General features: G+C 33.3%; 1 long non-coding RNA gene across 1 annotated transcript; it reads right to left on the bottom strand.

Annotated features, from left to right (window-relative positions):
- Positions 1–1,744: 1,744 nt before the first annotated feature.
- On the bottom strand, positions 1,745–11,415 carry LOC141553537 (uncharacterized). Its single transcript, XR_012485505.1, has 4 exons — positions 11,318–11,415; positions 5,184–5,265; positions 2,854–3,985; positions 1,745–2,077 (listed from the first exon to the last, which is right to left on the bottom strand). It is a non-coding gene; the product is annotated as an uncharacterized LOC141553537 (long non-coding RNA).
- Positions 11,416–16,020: the final 4,605 nt, after the last annotated feature.

Genomic DNA, 16,020 nt, shown 5'->3' with positions numbered 1-16,020 from the left:
TATCTACCAATATATCTACTTTTCAAGGTTCACCTCAATTACCACTTCTGCTTTGTTATAAACTCCCAATATGAACATTACACTTAAATATATCACCTTTGATGCTTATTTTGAGACCAAAAGAGAGTTTTAAAGATTAATCCAAAGACTCATTTATCTTTTTTTCTTTTTTTTACTTTAAGTGGCTATCTAAATAAATTTCATCTTCTCTATCCAAAAGTAAATTTCAGCATGATCTAGTATATTTTCTAGAATACTGTATATATCTATCCCTGTGATAGCTGAGCTAACCACAGTTTACCACCATTTCAGGAAAAAATGGAAAGAACATGGATTTTTTTCAAGGTTGAAAAAACAATAAGAAAATAAAAGGTCCAGAAGCTGATACTTTATAACAAAAAGCAGTCTAAGAAACAGATAAAAATCAAGTATTTATAAACTGTAGCAACTACTAAACTAAAAAATTCCTCTGCCTCTGTGGCACTTCCCATTGGTAAATTCCTTCCAGATCCTCCATTGTGGGGAAAGGTTCAAGTAGCCATTCTCTATTCTCTCCCAAATTCATTTCTTTGCAATCCCATCCTCCTTGCCCTTTTTATGCATTATTATTCCTAAGTAAGTTACATTATTTGGAATATAAGTTCTTTGTGGGATAAGACTTCCTTTTTGCATGTGCTCTGTCCAATGCTTGGCATCATACCTAGCACACAACAAAAAATAAATGCTTGTGAATAATTGATCTAATTATAATAGCCCTGTAAATTCTTTTATGTTCTGATAGTTCAAGTAAAAAGTTTTTCAATAAATGGTAACATCAGCTATAAAGTTACTAAATCCTATTTTAAACTGTTTTTTTTGAAAGTATATACTTGTGAAATATGTTTAGCATTTGTGTGTGTGTTTATGTGTACATAAGAATAAGTTATCTACTCCATAACTATTTTTGTTGTATATTAAATACCTATATTCCTTCTCACATTTTTATAAAGGGAAGTGCTAGATGTGAACTTCCCCAATGTGGATAACTTGATAAATTAATTCATGTGAACAAAGGGACCCTAATCCCACCTAGAATTCCCTTTCTCCCTCTATCTACTTATTCACTTTTCAAGGTTCACCTCAAAAACCACCTGTGCTTTGTTATAACTTCCTTATTTGAAGATTAGCTACTGCACTAATATATCACTTATGGTGCTGTATTTTGAGACCAACAGGGATTTTGAAGATTAAAGATTAATCCAAGACTCTTACCAATTAAATCCTTTACTTACTCTTCCTTTTATCTTATTTTTTTAGAGGTAGGATCCTCCTAACAGTGAATCTAGTCCAATTATATGCCTAGGTCCAGAGCAGAAGCATCCCTGGGTTGTAGAGGGAGGGCCACAGTACCTCCAACCTCTGTGATAACCTACAACCAGTTTCTTATGATTGGACACAACATTAGTGATCTCTTTTACTACTATTGTTTATTCATATCATGTGTCTTTTGCATTATTCTTTTCAGCACCAGAAATTTATGGCATGAGATGTTACCAATAAGAAAATTACAATCATATGAGATAAGCTCTGAAATATAATTTGTCACTTTTTCTAGTAAGAATTATTTGAAGGATTATGTCAGGAACTCTAAAGAAATATTTGTTATAAAGTTACTTTTTAGATTTGCATGAATATTTTTTGTTTTCAATCACTTTCATATACATAGAACACTTATTAATCACGTATTATATGTCAGGTCCTGTATTTAATGCTAAGGAGACAACTATAAGCAAGCAAGTCAGTCAAGACTTTGTATTCTAACAGGAGAAGACAACATATAAATAGGAGCTGGAAAAGAGGTGGGGAAATAGCATATTGTGTGAAGATGGCTGGGAAGTGGCACAAAGTCCTGGTGCTTAGCAAATTGAAGCAAAGTTCACCTATTAGAGCCTGACATCCCAAGTTCAGAGTCCAAGGTTCTGGTGAAGAAAGGGAGGAGGGAAAAGGAATGGTGATCACAGTAGAACCAGCACCAAGCGGAGATGGCTGGTAAACATCTAATCTTTCTCTCCCTTTGTCCTTATCCAGTGAGGCAACCCTTGGAACAAAGAATAATAAAAAAAGAAAAAAAGCATCAGTTCAGCAAAACTAATCAGCTCTGATAGAATTTGAATTCCCTAATATATGGAATACACCACTCCCACATTTTTGCAAAGAAGGGAACAAGGTACATTCTTCTCACTTTATAACATATTGTAAAGCAGAGTTCTTAATCATGGAATTTAAGACCCAGAATTTAAGCAGAATTTCATCTGCTAAATTGTGTTTCCCTTGTATTATAAATAATAATCAGTGAATGGGTTACCTCCAATGAAAATATAAATAATGGTACTTTGATGATGTCTTCAAGATCACTTGTATAATGAAATTATATTCATTTTCCATACACCACTTCATAAATCAAATAAATCATATAGTCAATCAATAAACATTTATTAAGTGCTTACTAAATACCAGACACTGTGTTAAGCACTGAAATCTAGTGACCCATAATGGCCTAAACATAGAATGTACTTTTCTCCTTAAATTCGCATGGAATAAATCCTGACTGTTGTCTATCATTATGTAAGAAAATTATAGTGAAATTATTGAAGACAAAGAGCATGATAATTAGAAAAGTGAATAAAACATTGTCATTTGAATTGAAATTAAATCTCACATTGATATAGGGTCTTTAAGTTTTTGAGTCTCACTATTATTATTATTATCTCACATGAGCTATTATATTACTAAATGTTATTATTCCCATTTTACTGATGAAGAAATAACTATAAAGAGGTTAATGTAACATGGTGTTGAGGATATTAAACTTACCAGACCCAGGTTCAAATCACCAAGACCTTCAAAAATGGGTGAGGCACATATCATTATATATCTCTGGATCTCAGTTTCTTCTGATATTGCATTCTGGCCCCATTCTCTCTTAACTGGATCTACTACTCCTGCCTTCTCAAAGTTCCAAATTGCTAAGAAGAGTGGGATTTTTTTTCTCTATTGTTGTTGGCTTAAACCACCATTGGCTTGTTCTTCAATTTATTAGGGGTCCAGTGACTAATATCTCAATTACATTTAACACAACATCAAGTAATTTTTACAAAGGGATATTTTCTTCAAAGATAGCAAAAACAAATATATAATTGTCCTCCCCCCAATACCTACTGAGCAACAGGTTCAAAACTTAAATTACTTTTAATGTAGCATGAGACCCACTAAATTCATGACCAGCTACAGGATGATTGCCAAGTGAGTATTCCCACTGTCTGGAGTCCTAAAAGTTATTCTTTGTTCTTTGGGCATACATTCTGTGCAACATCCAACCTGAATTCTAACTCCAAGATTCTTATGGCTCTCTTTTCAGACCAAGTTAGAGACTATACTTCATTCAGAATTAGAAAGAATGAATTAAAAAGTCCAAAGACTAAAGTCCATTTCTCAGGGGCCATATAGTTCTAGAAGGGAAGATAATTCTAAGCTCTTTTCTCTTATAGCATAATATCTCACGAGCCACTTTTGAGAGAGTCACCAAGATATCTACCATGTACAAATGAATGTATAAACTAAAAAGCTTCCTTCAAACACAAGGTTGGTCAACTAGAAGTAATTTTGAAACATCCACAAATGCTTCAGACTTTCCAAGATACTTCCTTTACACATCATCATGGTATTCCAAAAGGCGCATTCTTGATTGTTCTTCACATGAAGGAAAGTAAGTTAATGGGTTCTGCATATGTGGTAGATGCCTGTTATGCTTGGATTATCTATCTCATATGGTTGTTGTCAGGAAAGTGTTTTGCAAACCTTAAAACATTTTAAAATTTATTATTCCCAGGGGCTAATCAATAATAAATAGTAGGGCTGCCATCTACTGAAAAATATACTATGAAGTACTTATCCTTCTATAGAAAATGGAAAGGGGTGCATTTTATCTGTGATCTTTGAGGAATCTCTGAAAAAAAGAAAGAGAAAGAAGATGAGGAAAAAACTTCTTCCTTATCAGAATTACTTTAACTATAGTAATAAACAGAAACATAAAAAGAAGACATCCAAGAAGAATTTCTGAAGAATTATTAAACATGATGTATTTTGCAAAGACTTTTCTGTGATAACTGAATAAAAAGAAAAGAAAATGATTAATATAGTTTACTTCCTGTGGGACTAAAATTAACTTTTATTTTAAGAGGAAATATTAAGATCTTTAAGAGACTATAATCAGCATCTGGAATAAAATGAATATTAAAATTGTGTTCCTTAGGAGTCATTAATTATTATATTAATAGTTTAAAGACACTGGCTATGAACTTCTAACCCAGCAAAATCTTATAAATACTTACATATTTCTTTATAATTAATTGTATTTGCTAACAAGTTTTCATTTATTCAATAATTTTAATATTTAAATAAAGGCAATAAAAATAATTACCATTTTAGAAATATCTAATTTGTAAAATATTAATTACCTTTATTGTATCTATAATCTACAAGAATATAAAAAATATTATGAATACACAGAGAAAACAGAAAAGTTGAGGATTAACTTGTTCCTTATCAGAACTATTTTAACTAACATTTAATGAACTGAGGTGGGGGCTTTAAGCTAATTAAAGAATTAATGAGAAAGTCTGCTATTTTGTTAATGGAAAAAATGTAACCATGAATCATGCTGGTTCAAGAGTTCTTAACGTTTTTTGTGTCATTGGCATTTGGTATTCTGCTGAAGCTTTTTATGACTCCCTTCTCAGAAAAAAAAATGTTTTAAATGCATAAAAATGAAATACCAGGATTAAAAAGGAAAATTAGAGACAGAGTAAAATATTGAGAATTGAGCTTGGACTATGGGAGAAAAAATTCTTGCAATTATAAAAACTCATAGCTAAAGCTTCATCTACATTCATTCTCAATCCTGATGACTATTTCATCAAATATTATTCTTTAAGAAATACTGCACTGTGCTTGGAACTATTCAGGTTATCTTGATCTTGCACAGGATAACAAAATTTGAGGGACAGAGAGACAAAGACAAAGAGAATAAGAAACATTTAAAATGCCATGTGGTCTAATCCCTTAACTTCCAATTTTAAAGAGGAGGAAACTGAGGTTCAGAGAGATAAACTTTGTCCAAGACAGTGAATTAGGTGGGTACTTACTAGAACTGAAGTCTTCTCATTCCCATTTTACTGTTGTTTTCATTATGACAAATAGCCACAAGCAAGTGGAAGTGATCTATGACTAGCAAATAAACAAGTAAAGAAAAATTAATGAATTAATAAGCAAATGAATGAATGAATACATACATATATTCATAAATGGTAAATATTTTCACTCTTTTAAGTCATTGCCTATGACTAAGTTATACTTAGTTTAGTTCAGGGACTTATGTTCTGAGTGTGACACTGAGCAAATAATAGATTGCAAACTCCATTTGGACTGGAACAATGAAATATTTTTGTATTCCCCCTTCAGCCCTCATCATGGTACCATATACACAGTGGTAGGTGCTCAATGTGATTGTGAAATGAAAATGAAAATTTCCAGTCTCTATATGTCTAAATATCCCTAGCTGCAGGATCATATTTTGCTTCTTTAAGAATGAGAATAAATGAGATTCCATTTGTGAAAGAGCTTTATGATCTCAAAAAGAGAGTTCAGGGCTATAAATTGGAAAAACACTGGGAAAAAAAGTTCCCCTGGCAAAGAACATAGAAAAAAATCAGCATTTCAGAGAAGCAGCAAGGAAAAGGAAGACACAAAAGAGATGAAGGAAGTACAATGGGACAAAGGAAAATAATGACTTGTACTTACTGAAACTCCTCAAAATTAAACATTATAATGTTATATAATTGGTGTTTATATGCCACAGTAGCAAAAGTAATATGAATAAGAACTCTGCTTTTACCACCAACTAAGTAGATATGCTTTTGTGGTTACTGATGTTTTTTCTTAACCTTTTAAGAGAATAAACAGTTTACAGTCTCTTCAGTCTATTATTAAGCATTCTGCAATATTTGACTATGCTATATGTTTAAGTCACTGAAGATTTATAAACAAATCAGTAAAAAGATAAGGTTATGTAAGCACTAAACAGAACTGGATTTTAGCTTTCTACATAAAACTAGATTTTTCTTTCTGTTCAAACATTTCTAAAATTCAGGAATCTGAAGGCAGAAGTATCTTGCTTACCAATCTATCATAAGAAGAGGCTGACTTTTACAGGTAGTTCATAATTAGAATGTTAGCGGGATGTAGGTGACAAAGTAGACAGGGTGCCAGGGCTGAAATCAGGAAGACCTGAGTTCAAATCCAGTTTCAAATACTTACTATCTGTGTGACCCTAGATAAGTCATATAACCTCTGATTCAGTTCCCTCAACTGTAAAATGATGATAATAATTACACTTACTTTCTAAGGTTGTTGTGAGGATCAAATGAGATATCATTTGTAAAGCACTTAGCAAAATGCCTGACACATATTAGGTACTTAATAATTTGTTGTTCTCTCCCTTCCCCTTTTTCCTCAGTTTCACATGTTTATGTTTAGAATAACATAAGTTTAATCTAATAGGTGGGTGGGCATGTCCTTGTCCAGGGAAATACCAAACTTTTAGAAGATATAGCCTCTAGGATTCTGATATTTGGAATATTAATGGCATTAAAAGTTTGGGAGCAGCAAGGAGACACCATAATAGTCTTGCTTCCGAAAATGAAAAGTTTCTGAGAAATCCCAGGTAGAAAAGTAGTCACCCAGTACATTTCTGCCTGTCTCTCTCTTCTTTGTTCATACATACCATCCCTTATCTTTTAAATTCCAGTTCTTCTTTACCTCTAGAGCAATTAGGTAGCACAGTGAATAGAGAGGTAGACCTGGAGTCAAGAGACTTCAGACACTTACTAACTGTGTGATCCTGGGCAAGTTACTTAATCCTGTTTGCCTCAATTTCCTCATCTGTAAAGTGAGCTGAAGAAGAAAATGGCAAACTAGCATCTTTACTGAGAAAATCCCAAATCAAATCATGATGAGCTAGGACTGAATAACAGCAAAATTTAATTTAATTTAAATCTTTAAATTTATCTGCTCACCTTTGGGGGAGGATCTTCCCCTCTCCCAATCAGAATACCCATTGCATTGTACATTTTTCTTATGCATTAATTATATTCTATAGGTACATGACATCTTTCTGAATGTTCATTACTATCTACAAAGCAGTGTGACAGTCTCTGAAAGAATGATCTGAAGGGCCTTTGTAGTTATTCTATAGATCATTAAGGGTAGTTACCAGATCCTTCAATGCCTATCATATTGTTCCATAGAAAGAAAGTAATTAATATTTATTGAATGAATAAGAGGAGTCCCATCCAGTAGAAGGTAGACAAGTCTTCTTTAAAGATATCTAATTTTGTGGGAATAGAGACTCCTTCCACTGACATAGACCTAATGCTTTTGGGCTTTTTTGAATAATGTTCATGACTTTACAATCAATCGTTAAGTACTTATTAGGTGTTAACTAATGTTCTATGTGCTGGAATTAACATACAAATTTGACATACAAATCTGCAACAGATATGATGACTTTAATAGTAGATACACAGACTAATTTTCAGTATATCTCCCTTAAGTCCTACCTTAAGGTCATTTTGTCAGAAAAAGTAAGGACAGTGCAGAAGACAGAGAGCCATACTAAAAAACAAAAAAACAAAAAAAAAGTATTTTTGTCCAATTACAAGTAAAAATAGTTTTCAACATATATTTTTGTAAAATTTTGGATGTCAATTTTTTTCCCTCTTTCTCTTACCTCACCCTTCCCCCAGACAGCAAGCAATATGATATAGGCTATACATGTACAATCATGTTAAATATATTTCTATATTAGTCGTGTTGTGAAAGATTTGGGGTAGGGGGAAAGGGTGAAAACCATGAGAAAGAAAAAACAAAAAAAAAATTTTAAAAAGTGAAAATTGAGACGCATATTCTCTTATCAGTCTATTAGAATGTCATCTTCTTAATGGTCAGCCATTGTCATAAAGTATTTCTATATTGTTGCTTCTCTGTGATCACATACTTCATTGCTTAAAAGCTTTATCAGTTCCCTATTGTTTCTAGGCCAAAATATATATATTCCTCTGTTGAACATATAAAGCCCTTCACCATCTGCTTCTAATCTATCATTCTAAACCGATTTTCCATTATTTCTCATCACATACTTTACAGTCTAACCAAGTAGCTTCCTTGTTGTTTCTAATATACAATATGCCAGTTTTCATCTCCATGTTTTTGCATAGTTTGTCCCCCAAACCTGGAATGTTCTCTCTCTTCAGCATCATATTTTGGAATTCCTGACTCCATTCAAGCTTTTACCTCAACTTCTACCTCCTATACTAGGTCCTCTTAATTTTTCCTGTTAATTGTTACCACTTCCCTCTTTCCAAAGTTATTTCAATTTAACCTCCAAAATTGGGTTCATTATTTTCCTTCCATCCTTCTTCTTTTCTAACTTTATTACTGTTGAGGGCACCACCATGCTTCTAGTCACTAAGATTCACAACCTAAATATTATCCTCATCTCCTTACTCTCTTTCAACCTCTAATATCCAATCTGCTGCCAAGGCCAGTTATTTTACTTTCACAGTTTATTTCCCACATTGTCAACCTCCTGGCAACAGCCTTCAACTTGGTCTTTCTAGCACGTCTTCCCTATTTCAATCAATCTCTACTCAGTTATCAGTGATCCCCACTCAATAAATGCCAGAAGCTCCTTACCAGCTTTGGGATCAATTATAATATAAAATCTCCTATTTAATATTCAAAGCCTTTCATAACCTATCCCTCCCACTTTTCAAGGTTTCTCAAGCATCTTTCATACTCTTTGATCCAGCAACAGTAGCCTTCTTGTAGCTTTTCAAACAAGACAATCCATGTCTTCTCTCCAGGCATTTTTACTATCTTTGCCCAAACCTGGAATGTACCCCTTTCTTATCTCTGCTTTCTGTTTTCCCTAATTAAAATTCCACCTTCAACAGGGAACTTTTCCCAGTCCCCTTACTTCCAGTGCATTCTTTCTATTTCCAATTTATTCTGTACATAGTTTATTTGTTCATGGTTATTTTGCACCTTGTTACCCTCATTGGACTGTGACATCCTTAAGAGCACAGGATATCTTTTGCTTTTCTTTGTATCCCTAAAAAAGCATTTAGCACAGTGTTTTTACACATAGTGAGTGTTTAATATATATTTATTGCCTGTCAAAAACAAAACATTTATCTCTATGCATAATGTTTTCTCTTAGTAAGATATAAGCTTCTTTATGTCTAATTTTTTCCTTTTTTTGAACATGTCTCCCTAGTGCCTACCATGATGCCTAAACGATTATATTCAGCACACAGTAGGCTTGATAAACTAATTATCGTTGACTACCCCTTCAGAACTTGAGCTAACTCTAAGCACATCTATGCATTAGTCAAAAGTCTTCTTTGGCACTTCAAGTGTCCTTTATTAACCATTCCCTGCCCCCTCCCTGTTGTGCCTTCTCTCCTCTTCTTTTTCTCAAGTGCCCACTTCCCTTAAATTTCCTTCTTCCCTCTAACAATAGATTTCATAAAACCTTAGGCTAAAGAAATAAATCACAATTTTCAGGAGTTATTCTCAGGAATTATCAGTCTCATAGGAAAAATATAATAAGTAAAGAGGAAAGGGAAGAAAAAGGGCATGGTAAGAGGTTTCCTAATTTCCCTGAAAACAAAATGGCATAGATGATTGCCTCTCATACCTGTGATCAAATCTTGCAGGTATATTCAGTGAAATTTCAAAAAAATGCAAAAGCATTTTGTAAAATTGATGTGAAAATGTACAGAGCACCTAGTGTGGTGCCAGGCTCAAAGTATACACTCAATAAATATTAGCTGATGACAATGATAGTCATGGAAAATTCATCAGACCCAAGAGGCTAAAAGCAATTAATCAAAAAGTATTCATTGAATGCTTACTGCTTCTGTTACTGGTTCTGGCTTATTGCCTGCCTGATGCTAATAGTAGAGCCAAGAGAATGATATTCAAAAGAGAGTATCAGAAGGAGCAACAGAGCTGCTGGAGGCACACAGTGACATGTAATTTCTCATCATTTATGTTTGTATAATTGTCAAAAGGATCTAGGGCTACTAGTTAAAGAAATAAAATTGGTTTAAGACAAAAAAATGCCAAAATGTAAATCACTGACTGGTACAGTGGCTAAGTGGGAGCTAAGCCTGGAGTCAGGAAGATCTGAGTTCCAATGTAGCCTTAAACATTTACTAGCTGGGTGCCCCTAAGCAACTCACTTAATTATTATTTGCCTCAGTTGCTCATCTATAAAATGAGTGCACACACTAGAGAAGGAATTGCAAACTATTCCAGTATCTTTACCAAGAAAACTCCACAAAGTCTATGGGGTCCTTTAGAGTCAGATATGACTAAGCCACAAAATATCACTGTCAACTACAAATAGTTCAATTAAGAAGAATGTAGTCAATTCTTTGGAGTAGACATTCTCCTAATCTTTATATTTTGTGTTTCACCAAAGCTAAACACAAATGAGCCTAGTAACTGTTTAGTAATTTTTACTGGATGTGATTGAAAATTGAACAATAGAGTTCAGTCTCTTTTTCTTGCCCAAAATCAAAAACAGAAAAGAGAGAACCCCAAAATCAATCATTCAGCAAGCATTTATTAGGTATTTACAATGTGTTAAGCACTAAAACGAAAGGATATATATCTATATATCTACATATCTATATTTATATCTATATAGATATATATTTCTATATATCTATCTATATCTATATCTATATCCATATCCATATCCATATCTATATCTATATCTATATCTATATCTATATCTATCTATCTATATATATATATATATTACTTATATAATATATCCAGGTCTTCAAGAGACTATAGAAAGTAAGGAACTAGAAAAGGCCAATTGCAAAGAGTGAGTTTTAAGCTAAGTTGTAAAAGAAGCTAGGGAAGTTAAGAGGCTAAGATGAGAAGACAGAGAGCATCTGATGCATGGGGAGGAGGAAAAGGAGGGTGATAGAAAAAGGAAGAGGAGAAGGTAAAGAGGAGGGAGGGCAGCTGTTGCAAAGGTAATACAGTCATGAGATAGAGCATCCCTATTAGGAACTGCAGGAAGGCCAGTATAACTGGTAGTAGAGTGTGTAGAGGGGAATAAAGTCTAAGAAGACTGGAAAGATGGTTGGAGGCCTGATTGTGAAGAGTCTTAAATAACAAAAGCAATAGTGACACTTACAATATCCTGTTTTCAAGTGGCAACGGACTAGGAGTGACAGTTGCTTCCATGACTGAAAGAAGTTACTAAGCAGTTGTCTTCAATATAGAAAAAAAATTTAACCTAGAAAAAATAAAGACAACCATGTTATCATTATTGACTATATTTGTAGTATATGATGAAAATCTACATTTAAGTGGAAGCAAAATCTGGAAAATATAATTGGGGGGAAAAAGACACAATTAATTTAAGGCTACCAAAAGGAACACTGAAAACATCAAGTATTGGAGATGGTTTTGTTATTTTTACAGTTTTCTGCTATCTGAACATTTGGAGGCAAGGGGCTCTTTCTTTTTGCAAATCATTTCTGACAATCCATTAACAACCAAAGACCTGGGATGTCTAATATGACATGCCCTAGGTTGAGATAAGATTGAACAATCAATCAAAGAAAAAAATTATTAAGTGCCCACTATGTATTAGGAGAAAGAAAAAAAAAAGATAGTTCTGCCCTCAGGAACCTTATAATCTAATGGTACACAGATGGGTCATTCAGTTGAAACTCTGTAGCAGGCTCACTTAGGGAGCAAGGAAGTAAGAACAAAAAGCATTATCTAGACAAGAAATCAATTGCCCAGATCAATGCAAAATAGAGACTGACCTCAAGGCATCAAGTGGAATAAAGAAATAATTTACTACTTGAGGTAGGTGAGGGAAAGGGAAAAGCTGTGTAATCTTAATCCCAAAAAAAAAAATTTTTTCCAGAAGATTTCAGAATCAGAGATTTAGTCTAAAGGAAACTTAGAGGCCATTGAACCAAACTCCCTCATTTCATAGATAAAGGCTCAGCAAAGTGATTTGGGGCTAAATGAAAATAATTATGAATATATAAAGCCCAGTCATAATATATATAGGGTGTCCCAAAAATCTTAGTGTCCTTATAAGCTATTAAAGTTGTGTTAAAACTTTGGGGACACACTGTGCTATTTATAATATGTACTTAGTATTTCTGTCCCTCACTCTTTTCCCTTAATGAAATTAGACTTTGTAGTTAAGTATGAAATCAAAATTCCTCACTATGTATGTTCCAAAGATCTTCATCAGGTGTTTCAGACTACTTCTTTACATCTGGTGTACTAATCTGCCCTCTCTTTTTCAATGAGGTCTGTTAAGATTTTCTTTTGTTTGTCAGTATTGAGACCCACCTGAGTGTCCCACGTCCCTCTCAGGCTATGACAACATGCCTTCATAATTATTTAAATAACCCCTGACTGATTTCAGAAAAACCTGGACTTATATAAAGTGATACAAATTGAAGTGAAGAGAGCCAAGAAAACATTGTAAACAGTAACTACAACATTGTACAAGATTAACTGTGAATGACATAGCTGTATCTATACAATAATCCTTGACAGTACCAGAGGACACATGATGAAAAATGCTATCTACCTCCTTAGAAAGAACTGCTGGAGTATGAATGCAAATCCACTTTTTCATACTATTTTTCCCAATTTATTTTGTTTTTTTTTCCCTTTGGGTTTTTGTATTCTTTTACAACAGTTAGCATGATTGCCCATATGTATAACATGATATGTATATCATGTTTGTATATGTATATTTGTATATATACATATACATATCAAATGTATATTTGTATAATGTATAACATATCAAATTGCTTATTATCTCAGAAGGGGAAGGTGATGGAGGGAAGGAGAAAATGTAGAATAAAAAATTGAATGTTAAAATTTTCTTTATGTGTAATTGGAGGGAAAATAAATATATTTTTTTAGAATTTCAAGTTTGGTATTTGGGTTTTTAAAATTTGTTCTTTTTCTAGCTTTTTTTAGTTGCAAGCTCATTCATTGAGCTTCTCTTTCTCTATTTTATGCAAGTAAAGAGATTTAAAATTTCCCCTTTTTACTGCTTTGGCTGCATTCCACAAATTTTGGTGGTATGTTGTCTCATTATCGTCATTCTCTTGGATAAAATTATAGTGTCTATGATTTGCTGTTTTACCCATTCATTCTTTAGGATGAGATTATTTAGTTTCTAATAACTTTTTGGCCTATTTTTCCCTGGCCTTTTATTGAATGTAATTTTTGTTGCATTGTGATCTGGGAGAAAAAAAATGCACTTACTACTATTTCTGCCTTTATGCATTTGATTTTGAGGTGTTTATGTCCTAATATGTGGTCAGTTTTTGTATAGGTTCCATGAACTGTTGAAAAGAAAGTATACTTCTTTCTGTCCCCATTTAATTTTTCCAAAGACCTATCATATCTAGCTTTTCTAGTATTCTATTTACTCTTTTAACTTCTTTCTTATTTATTTTGTGGTTTGATTTATCTAGTTCTGAGAGAGCAAGGTTGAGATCTCCCACTATTATAGTTTTGCTGTCTATTTCTTCTTGCAACTCTCTTAACTTCTCCTTTAGAAATTTAGATGCTACACCACTTAGTGCATATATGATTAGTATTGATATTACTTCATTATGGATGGTATCCTTTAGCAAAATATAGTTTCCTTCTTTATCTCTTATATTAGATCAATTTTTGCTTTAACTTGATCCAAGATCAGAATGGCTTCCCCTGCTTATTTTTCTTCACATGAAGTATAATAGATTCTGCCCCAGACTTTTACCTTTACTCTGTATGTATTGCTCTGCTTTAAATGTATTTCTTGTAAACAACACATTGTAGGATTCTTGCTTTTAACCCAGTCTGCTATCTGCTTATGCTTTATGGGAGAGTTCACCCCATTCACATTTACAATTAAAACTACTAATTCTGTATTTCCTGCCATCTTATTAATCCCAAATTATACTTTTCTCATTCCTTTTCCCCTTTCCCTTCTCCTCAGTATTTTACTTAAGAGCACTACTTGCCTCAAGCAGTCCTCCCCCTTTAGAAACCCTCCATACCTTTCCCCTACTATTTCTGTTTTCCCTTCAATTTAGCCTACCCCTTACCTTTTCCCCTTTTCCCTCCCCCACTTTTCTATAAGGTGAGAGAAGTTTCTTAATGAAAACAAATACATTTAATATTCTTTCTTTGAGCCAAATCTGTTGAAAGTAAAATTCACACAATATTCATCCCCCTCCTTTCTTTCCCTCAATTACAATAGGTTTTCTTTGCTTCTTCATGAGATGTAAAATTTCCCTTATTTTACCTCCACCTTCCCCTTTTTCCTGATACAATCCCCTTTTCATTTCTAGTTTCTTTTTTATATTATAACAGTAAAATCAGATTATTCATATATTCTCTATGTATACCTGTAACAGAAATATAGTTCTCAAGGTTTTTTTTTCTTTTTACCTTTTTATGATTCTCTTGAGTTTTATATTTGGAGGTCAAATTTTTTATTTAGTTCTGGTCTTTTCATCAAAAATAAATGGAATTCACCAGTTTCAGTGAATATCCATCTTCTTTCCTGAAAGAGAATGCTCAGTTTAGCAGGGTAATTTATTCTTGGCTGCATTCCAAGTTCCTTTGCCTTTTGGAATAACAAATTCTAGGCCCTTTAATCCTTTAAAGTGGAAGATACTAGGTTTTGAGTAATCCTTATTGTAGCTCCTCAGTATTTGAATTGTTTCTTTCTGGCTACTTGTAATATTTTTTCCTTAGTCCAACAGTTCTGAAATTTAGCCATAATATTCCTTGGAGTTTTAATTTTGGGGTCTTTTTCAGGAGGTATTTGGTGAATTCTTTCAATTGCTATTTTACCTTCTGATTCTATGACATCTGGACAGTTTTATTTAATGATTTCCTGAAAAATATTGTCTAGGTTTTGTTTGTTTTTTTCATCAGGTTTTCAGGGAGTTCAATCATTCTTAGATTGTCTCTCCTAGATCTGTTTCTCAGGTCAGTTATTTTTCCAATTAGGTATTTTACATTTTTTCTATTTTTTCATTTTTGGGGTTTTGCTTGACTGATTCTTGTTGTCTTATTAAGTCATTTATTTCCATTTGTTTAGTTCTGAATCTTAGTGAATTATTTTCTTCATTTACTTTTTATACTTCTTGCATTTGTCCAATTGAATTTTTAAATGAGTTGTTTTGTTCTGTGGAATTTTTTTCCACTTTACAAATTCTGCTTGTTAAGGAGTTATTTTCTTTTTCTGTTTCACAAATTCTATTTTTGTGGGAGTTGTTTTCTTCTTCTTCTTCCATTTTCTTCTTTCCATTAATTAGTTATATGCCTTTTCCAAACCCTCTTGAAAAGTTTTCATTTCCTTTCTTCATTTTTCTTCTAGCTCTCTTTTAAGATCCTTCTTAATTTCTTCTAGGAGAGGCTTGTGTAATGGGGGACCAAGTTATATCACCTTTGAGGGTTTCATCTGGAGATGATCTGCTTTTAGTCTCCTCAGGTTTTGAAATCTATTCTTCTCTTTCACCATAGAAGCTGTCTATGGTTAGAGTTCTCTTTACTTTTTTTTTACTCATTTTTTTAAAAAAAAGTTAAAGTCTGGTTTTAGGACAGGGGAGGTTTCCCAGCTTCCTCTACAAGCAGTGGCTTCTTCATAAGTGGCTACAGCTGTGCTGGGTCAGTGCTGACTCCCAGTACTGGGTGGACATGGCCAGATTGGGTGAGATTCTGGCATTTTGGGGTTCACTATTTTACCTTTTGTGTTTGTATTAGATGTTTTATAACTTCTCTGCTGATCTACTGGCTTGCAACCAGGGCAGAGTGGCCAACACTGCTGTAGATTCCTCCCCATAGATC

This window comes from Sminthopsis crassicaudata, chromosome 2, assembly GCF_048593235.1.
Source record: "Sminthopsis crassicaudata isolate SCR6 chromosome 2, ASM4859323v1, whole genome shotgun sequence".
Lineage (NCBI taxonomy): Eukaryota > Metazoa > Chordata > Mammalia > Dasyuromorphia > Dasyuridae > Sminthopsis > Sminthopsis crassicaudata.
This window is presented reverse-complemented; position numbering and strand designations above follow the sequence as displayed.